Source organism: Mus caroli, chromosome 8 (assembly GCF_900094665.2).
Source record: "Mus caroli chromosome 8, CAROLI_EIJ_v1.1, whole genome shotgun sequence".
In the NCBI taxonomy this organism is placed as follows: Eukaryota; Metazoa; Chordata; class Mammalia; order Rodentia; family Muridae; genus Mus; species Mus caroli.
In genome coordinates this window covers 14,940,515-14,946,140 of record NC_034577.1, presented here as the reverse complement: position 1 = coordinate 14,946,140, position 5,626 = coordinate 14,940,515, and the positions used below count along the sequence as shown (strand labels likewise).

Below are 5,626 nucleotides of genomic sequence, written 5' to 3'. Positions count from 1 at the left end.
AGAATATCACCCTGCTATGCTTAGCAAATGGTGGACTGGTCTGGAGAGCTCTACCACATTTTATCCCATGATGTATGATCTATGTAAGGTCCAATGGGCCTGTTCTCTAACAAGTACTGGAGAAATATATATCCCAAGCTCTCTCTAGAAGACACTTTTAATAGAATGATATCTCGTGCTAAATAAAGTACCCACCCCACTCTACAAAGCTTCATGAAACCTGCCTATTCAGAGCGGCAGCCGCTGAGGGGAGAGCCGCGGTATCAGGAGGAGATGGTGGGAGGCTTTAAGGGCAGCCGCACACTTCNTTTCTAGATTTGGAAGCGATGATGGGACAGACACAACAGCAAAGGGGTGTGGCCTATGTAAAGGTACCCCGACAACCCGGTAAAGGAGCAGTCACAGAGACTAAATGACAAGCAGGGCTGGCTGACCTGACAGTGTGTACTACACAGGAACACACAGATTCAGCTAAGCTGTATCATCTCAGGAGCTGCGGACAAGGCTGCCAACCAGGGCCTGCAATTTCACCTGTGGCAGGCATCTTGATGTACGGGGGTTGGAGTGGGGTGTGTGTGTCACCAAGATGAATGACGAGATTTTGTCTCTTTGTACTTATAAAGGGAGCAAAGCGGCTAGTTTGTCTAGACCTTGCATCAGATAACAGAAAGCCATTCAGATTAACCAACCAAAAGTAAAACTGACAGAAGAGAGAACAATTAGTATTAGTGTGCTCTTGGAAGGCCCTACATGAGCTGGGGTCCCATGGCCATGGATGGCCAGCTGCTGTCTACCTTCCGCACTGAGCTGATTTACACTGGCTATGCAAAGGAGGCAAAGCTTCCGAGCAGAGCTGGGCAATTGGCTCTGATGTGTGTGTTCCTAAGCCACAATGTAAGATGGTGTCTACAAACAGAGTAAGCAGAAAGACACTTGCTTCCCAGCTCTGGAGGCACCAGAACATGACCTGTATATAATCCATGGTGATATGCCTTTGTCTATGGGACCTCCCTCCACCCCCCAATACATGGAAGGCAAAGGTTTCTCCGAAGCATGAGCCTCCTGCCCCATCCCCTTTAATCTCAGCATCGCCCAGCAGCACTGCTGAGAACACAGATGCTTAGGCAGCAAAAGCTTGGAGACTTGAAAACCAAAACCAACAAAGCTGTGCTACAAAGGGGGCGGGCCCAGGCCCTGCCGGTTTTCTATCTGGAGACCTCAAATGATGCCTCAGAGTTTCCCCAGGACAGAGACTAGAGAACATTAGGTCAAAAGCCTTCCCCACACAGCATCCCTGGATTTAATAATTTTGAACTCAAGTTTTNAAGCACAAATGTCTGGGTTATTTGTAGTGTGTATATGGAAATGGTTGCAGAAGTCTAGTATCGAAAAGGAACGTGAATGTTCACTTCCAGTGGTGGATTTAAAAATAAATTAACTGGCACTTTTTTTTAAAAATTAGAATTCGTCCTTGCTGCAGGAGCACAGAGGAGGACCTTAAGGGCACGGGGGTGGGGGTGGGGGTGGGGGTGGGGGTGGCTCAAGGGACTGGTTGTTGGGAGGTTTTGAGCAGCCTTGTAACTCAGAATAGATCCGGGCCCCTTCTTGGGGCTCTTAGTCTTATTAATGGAAGAAATGAAGAATGGACTCGAATGGAAGCTTAAAGACAGAGCTTAAAAGAAAATCATTCCAGTACAGGCAAGCTAGACATCTCAGCAGTGACTTCCCTGGAAGGGNAGAAGCTCCACCATTGAAGCCAGGATGGAGGTCAGGTACACGGGAGACAAGCAGCAGCACTGTGGAGCTGGACAGAGAAGGGATCCCGAGCTTGGGGGAAACATGATTAGTGTGGAGAGAGGAAAGAGAAAGGTACTGTCTTCTGAGTAATTCAGAAAAGCTGGCAGGTTTCCGAAGCAGCGTGGCATAGCTGTACCCTGTAAGAGTGATTGGGGATGGGGATTCGGGATAGAGAAACAGCATCTCCTTAAAGGGCTAATTACTTCTCCTGTCTCTTTAGAACGGCTCAGGTGAGCCTGCTCTCCTAGGGATAGTACTTTGGCCAGGTGATTGACCCANCCCAGAGATTCCATTCTCTTGATCAGAAGGAGTTAGTTTCTCAATGTGCTGCTATTGCTACTCTAAAATCTGCAAAAAAGGCGTAGCAGGGAGGTCACACGCACACAAAGCTGGAGACTGCTCTGGTATGGGTTTGCTTTGCACATGTCTCCCAAGGGGTTGTGTGGTGGAAGCTTTGTCCCCTGTGTCACAGTTTTTGGGAAATTGTGGGACCCATCATTTGGGAGTCTAGCCATAGGTCACTGGGGGAAGGGAGGGTCACTGCACTAGGAAAGGACTAAAGTAGTTCTCCTGGGACCCTGGTTAGACCTTCTAAGAGTGTTGTTATGAAAGAGCAAGACTGTCCCCTCCTGGTCTTTCTGGNTCCTCCTTACTATTTAACCTTTCCCCATCACATGAGCTCTTGCCGTGATAACCTGTGCTGTGATGTTGCCAGGGAAACTGCCCATCATGCTCTTTAGGCTTGGAGTTCCCCATCTGAGAGCTAATTGAACCCAGGGCCTTACACATGCTAGACAAGGCTCTCCAGCAGACCCACTCCACTGAATCCAATTGCACCTCTTTTCTTTCCAACCCAAGTTCTGGTGCCCTGTCAATAATAACAAAAGCCAGACTAGCACAGAGGTCGGAGAGATTGCAGACTGTCAATCCTGATTATTACCAGGTGAAAGAATGGCGATTCATATTCAGCCAACATCAGAGAATAATGTGAGCCACAGAGGGATCAAATTTGTATTTAGTTTCCCTCATTCTGAAGGCTGGGGTGGTGGGTGGGAAGGCAGGGGCTGCCTTAGGATCCAAAGAAGAAGGGGAAGGGAAAGGGGGAGGGGGACTGAGGTAGAAAGAAGGAAAGAACTAACTGGGTATGGTAGGGCTTACCAGCAATCTAAGACTTGGTAGGCTGAGACAGGTAGGTCAGAAGTTCTAGGCCAGCTTGGATAGAAGAGACCGTGTCACAAAACAAAGGCAAAAGAAATGTCCTTTCTTTCCTTTCTCTCTTACTTTTTGGGGCACTTGGAGTATTTTGCTCACAGAGGAAGATGACGACTCCGAATGTATTCAAATTATTCTTAATTTTCTAGGAAAATTGGGTTCTTGAGATGCACAGAAGCACACTAGTGGAAGGGAATGGGGACACTCAGCTCTATCTAGCATCTTCAACTAGCATCTGCCATTGCCAAGGGACCCACATCAGACCCCTAGGCTGGTGGCAGTTCCTGTATGCTACATCTGTTTTCCTTTCTCTGGCAAAATGCAAGACAACTTTTTTTTTTTTCTATTCCAGTCAAAAAATTAAAGAAGCTAGCCAGAGAGATAGGTTGATGTACAATCAGCCTGCAGGTCCAGTCTCACAAATGGACTTATTTTTCCTGTCAAATCCCATTATTCAAAAGGCTGAGGGAGTAATGAAAAACCTGAGAACATATTTGACATTACACACACACACAAATCTGTGTTAATGTACTTTAGTATGACAGGTTGGGCTCTGCTGTGTTGCCAGACTTTACTGAGTGTATTAGGAGTACATCCAACATTGAGCAAAACTGTTCGCCAGCTACAGAATCGTGACAGGCCACAGTGTTACACTCAGAGATCCTCTGCACTCTGACTACAGGAGCGATGAAGGACCAGCAGCCCTGAGGTGGTTTAACCATTAGAAGTGAACATCGGAACACAGGCTGACCTCTCTCAGGTGCACAGGGAATGCAGCCAGAACACACTAGCCTCTCGCACATACATAGGGACCGTTCCAGAGACACTGCGCCTACAGAGCACAGCTGCCACTTACATGATCATGGGAAGCGGATGTCAAAGGTCCAAGCAAAGCAGGGGTATGTGAAGCCTTACATGTGGAATCAGAGCCAGGCCCCTCCGCCAGGGTCCTGGGCCTGTTGTTGGTAAGAGCGGCCAAGTAGGGGTGACAAGAAAGGGCGCCCACGGAAGAACAGCTCTATTTATTCCCTCTTCCTTTGGGCTGACTTCTTATACCAGGATGGCTCTCCCAGAGCAGATTTCTATATGTCTGGGTTGCAGTCACAGGGGTTAAAGACAAAGAACACTGACCAGAAAGACATCCCAGGGTGACCAATTAGAAAAGAACGAATTTACACATGCCCAGAGACAGGTCCGTGGACCAGCTCAGAGTTTCACGTCTGGAGTTAGTCTCAGGTTCTCTACGATGTCATGATTTGTAGAAAGGCTACCTTCATTTGGAAATGTCTGTCTTCACATTGTCCTATCAACAGCTGCAGCCTTCCCATCTCAGAANCGGCACTAGGCTTGGAGAGGAAAGGCAGAGTCTTTTGTCATGACACTTGTTGGAGACATGGCTGGTGTTGGTCATTTTGGATTCTGGGCTTCCTTTTCTTTTTATGGTGCTGAGGACGGCACTTGGGGCCTTGCACATGCTAGCCAAGCACTTCCCTACCAAACTAGATTCCCTGCCCTAAGTGTAGGCTTTCTTGTTGTTCAAAATGGCCATCAACTGCGTGAAGGTGGTCTGTTTTTAAGCAGCACAAAACCCAGGATAGCATATAAGGCTCCAGCCAATTCTGAGCTCTATCACTTCTGGCTGGAACGTGCGTAGGAGCCTCGGGGATGCATTCACACTGGGCTTGCGTGCTCTAGCTCTCAGCAGTCAAAGCCCACGGAAACACGAGAGTGGCCGAGATGTGGCACGCCACCAACAGACGTTCACCATTACAGTGGGGCTTGCTGCAGCAGCATCCATTCTGAAGAGTGTACTCTTCCTTAAGCAGCCAANGGCTTCTCAGAACTTTAATTTCAGTCCCTCTTTGCAAAATGGGTCACATGATGTTACTATTTGTGGGTCACTTTCTCTATCCTGAAAATTTCAAGTTACTGACAGGGGCGAGTATCATAAAAGGAACAGCATTTCTTACCTTAGCACTGCATGCAACGTATCCATGCCCACGGCTCTCCCTCCCTCCCTCCCTCCCTCCCTCCCTCCTCCTCCTCCTCCTCTTCCTCCTCCTCCTCCTCCTCTCTCAATCCCTAACCTCTTAGGATTTCTTGTCTTCAAGCTTAGCTTCAGAATGAGAAGAGGGAAGCCGAGATCTTCATGTACACTAGGCTTGTAAACTGTTGTTTCTGAGCACAGATGCAAACTGCAGGTTCACNGCATCTTCCTAGTTTGAGACTCCTAGAATGTATCTCTGTAAATCATCTCTTTGCTTGGTGTGGACAGGAAGTAAGCATGAANCTCTAGATGACTTGGCTGTGACCCTGTCTCATACATGTAAACTGCTGCCCATGCAATCCTATAGGCAGGCTATTTCCAATTGACCAAAAGCCAAAGCAGAGGGAAAAGGAATCTGTTAGGAAGGGCACTAGACTAAGATTTGGGGACAGGCCTGCTGANGGTCAGCAGAGGCCAGCACACGAGGGCAGANCNCTTGCTGCGTGCAGCTATTGCAGCTTTACAGTAGTGCAGGCTTCGCCTTCATGCTTTCATAAATGACCAGAGAGTGTTAGAATGTGTCACACTGCTGGAGTCAATAGTTGCTCAATAACCAAAGGACACCAGTCA

The 5,626-nt window shown here is 48.0% G+C and overlaps 2 protein-coding genes across 2 annotated transcripts in view; one reads left to right on the top strand and one right to left on the bottom strand.

Annotated features, from left to right (window-relative positions):
• Mcph1 (microcephalin 1) overlaps positions 1–5,626 on the bottom strand; it is a 255,579-nt gene that overhangs the window by 83,713 nt on the left and 166,240 nt on the right. The gene's annotated exons all lie outside the window — the stretch shown is intronic.
• The window catches only part of Angpt2 (angiopoietin 2), a 49,265-nt gene that overhangs the window by 19,729 nt on the left and 23,910 nt on the right, over positions 1–5,626 (top strand). The window lies entirely within an intron of this gene.